Source organism: Limulus polyphemus, unplaced genomic scaffold (assembly GCF_000517525.1).
Source record: "Limulus polyphemus unplaced genomic scaffold, Limulus_polyphemus-2.1.2 Scaffold1189, whole genome shotgun sequence".
In the NCBI taxonomy this organism is placed as follows: domain Eukaryota; kingdom Metazoa; phylum Arthropoda; class Merostomata; order Xiphosura; family Limulidae; genus Limulus; species Limulus polyphemus.
Genome location: NW_013666799.1, coordinates 307,614 through 310,644, shown reverse-complemented (window position 1 = coordinate 310,644; position 3,031 = coordinate 307,614). Strand labels below are relative to the sequence as shown.

The following is a 3,031-nucleotide window of genomic DNA, read 5'->3' as shown; positions in this document are numbered from 1 at the left end:
CAGTCACAAGAACGTCGAATCTGAATCACTTGAAAAAAACACGGGGGGTGCTTAACTTTTTTTCCAGGTGTATAGTTTGACAGTGATAAGGAAAATAATTTGTCTTGTCAAAGGTTGTTCTAAAGTAATTGAACCTGCCTGTGTGGACTTTCACAGAAAGGAGACAATTATTTAAAGTTCTAGATACAACTGTTGTAACTCACAAGGTAACGTAAGTGAATCTATTGCAGATTGTGCAGTAAGAAACAGAATACAGAAAAATAATTCTTGTCAATTGGATTCTAAAGTAATTGAACCAGCCTATGTGGACTTTTGACATGAAAAGAGCATTATTTAAAGTTTTATATACAACTTTGATAACAAATAGTGAAACAAATTTTTTACATATGTTTGACTTGTTTTGAATATATTATTTTAAAACAAGTGGATTGTTTGCTGTCCATTTATTGCTGACATTTATTGCCAACAAGTCACAGACACTTACTATAAAAATTTGGCCCCCATAAAACTAACAAATATAAACAAAGCAAGGCTACTCACAACATGCACATCACTCATGTGGCATTAATACACTCATGTTTGATCATAATTGTTAACATAAAAGACAGCAGTCTATTCTGGAACATCACAAATGAAGTCACTGCTATCTTTCCTGTATGAAAACATGCTTAATGACAAATTAGTGAATCTGGTTCCATGTGCAGTTGAAGAAAGGAGACATTATGCTGCTTACTTGAGTGATTCTCTGCATTGAAAACAGAAATGAGAGAAAACAAAAAGAGATTTTGAAAAAAAAAAATTTACTAAGATAATAGTAAACATACGGTACTCACCTGTACATGCATATATACATATTAGAACAAAAATGGCCCATCTAGGCCATCACATCTGCTATAGTAAACTTTAAAATAAAAAAATCTCTTCTTAGCTTGCACCAATCTATTTATATATGACTTGGGTCAATACACTGGCAGTTACGTTCTGTTTACACATCACAATTAACAAGCAGTCCAGTCTGTTGTCTGTCACAGTCATCTTACTGAAGGCTTTTTCACCTTCAGAGGAATTAACTGGGAACTTTATAAGATTTAACAATAAGTCAAGAATGATTATGCAACATAGAATGTAACATAATAAATAAGTACAAAGTGTTTTTTTTTTCCAAGTGGTTTTGTATTTGATTTCGTAAACCAAACTCAATATGATTGGGTAAAAGTTTGTTTCTTTAGTATTGTTGTATTTCAAAAACCAGAATCAGTGCTGAAAAGTAACTTAGTATAATCAATGCCAAGGGCTATATAACCTAAAACTGAAAATGATTGATCACAAGGGAGTATAAAGTTAGTTTTAGCAAATGATTTTGAATTTGGTGTAAATGACCTCCTTACTATTTGGTAAAAGTTAAAATTCATTTGTGATTACAGTTTGATTTTCAAAATTCTCAACTGCAAATAATGTAATGAAAAACACTGCAATGATAAATAGCAATCCAATGCAAAATGTCTTGTTATTGAGGGAGTTTGCATTCAGTAAAACAAGTGCTGCAACATTTGGGAAAAGTTTAAAGTATGGTAGATAGCAATGCAATATGAAGTTTCTTGTTACCAAGGGATAGGTTTGCATTCAGTAAACCACATGCTGCACTTTTCACTGTGTGTGTGTGTATATATATATATATATTTTTTTTTTGCCCAAATTCTATTGAATGACTTTTTGGTGCTCAAATTTTAACAAATGGTCAATTGGAGTAGTTCTTCACCAGAATGCCACTGGTAAGGATTGTCTGCATTCCAACCAACATGGAGGAAAAGGAATAGTTTGCACAGAAAAATGCTGTCAGTTTCATATCAATCAAATGAGTTACTGGAGAAAAAAAAAGATAGGCTCACAGAATGCTGTGTAATTACATATGATTTATTCTGCATTAACTAATTGCCTCATACTTTTCAAATATTTTCTCATAATTCAGCAGTTAGCATCCGTCAGTTTAAACAAGTCTTACACTCAGTAACACTTGTCTGTTACAGGCAGTCAGAAGAGTAATAAAGAACCAAACTCCAGTCACTGCATGTGGCACTAAAGGTCGACTCCTTACAGATATTCTGTGACACTACATCTGTTAATCACTCATGTGGTTGGTAGTACCAGAGTTGTTAAGGGACAAGGATGGTAGGATGTCATGTTCCAATTATAATGTTTTAGGGCACCTAGACTTTCCTCATGACCAAGATACTTCCCTATTCTTTCAACAACATACGAGCAAAATGCGCTTGATTATGCTGGTGAAGGTGATACAGATACCTAAATGTTAGTACTGAAGATTTATTTGAATAATGGGCAGATTACATGAAGTTGCGGACTGTTTACATTTGAAAAACTCATATCATGCATGTTTAACGTACACTGCTATTTTGCCTGCTCATTCTGTCACATAAACTTCATAATGAAGCATAGTGATGTAAATTCCTCCTTTTACTACCATGTGAGTTGATATATATTATCTGACTTGTTAATAAATTGTCACTTTTTTCTCTGTTTAAGAATTAATTAATACAGAAAATATACTCTGATTAATACATAGCTACATACATATTAGTGGTTACCTTGGGAATTACAACATGGTAAATATACAAGATGCCATAAGCAAACAATTGTATGTTATTACATTTTTGTAAGTTTTCATCCACATATATGAGACACTGTCATTTATTCTTTCAATTATTGTAATCCATGCTGATCTGTGAAGTATGTACAAGTAATTATTTAAAGATATGTATATATATGTAGAAGTGTTTCATAGTTTATGAAGTATGTACAAGTAATTATTTAAAGATATGTATATATATAAAAGTGTTTCATAGTTTATGAAGTGTGTACAAGTAATTATTTAAAGATATGTATATATATATATATATATATATATATATATATATAGTAGTTAGTTATATTAGTTATAATAATAAACGTAAAACTAAAATTAATTAATTTATTTATTTACTTTACTTTATTATATAATTAAGTTAACTAACTT

The 3,031-nt window shown here is 31.0% G+C and overlaps 1 long non-coding RNA gene across 2 annotated transcripts in view; it reads right to left on the bottom strand.

Annotated features, from left to right (window-relative positions):
• Window positions 1-3,031, bottom strand: part of LOC111086555 — a 21,104-nt gene that overhangs the window by 7,157 nt on the left and 10,916 nt on the right. The window lies entirely within an intron of this gene.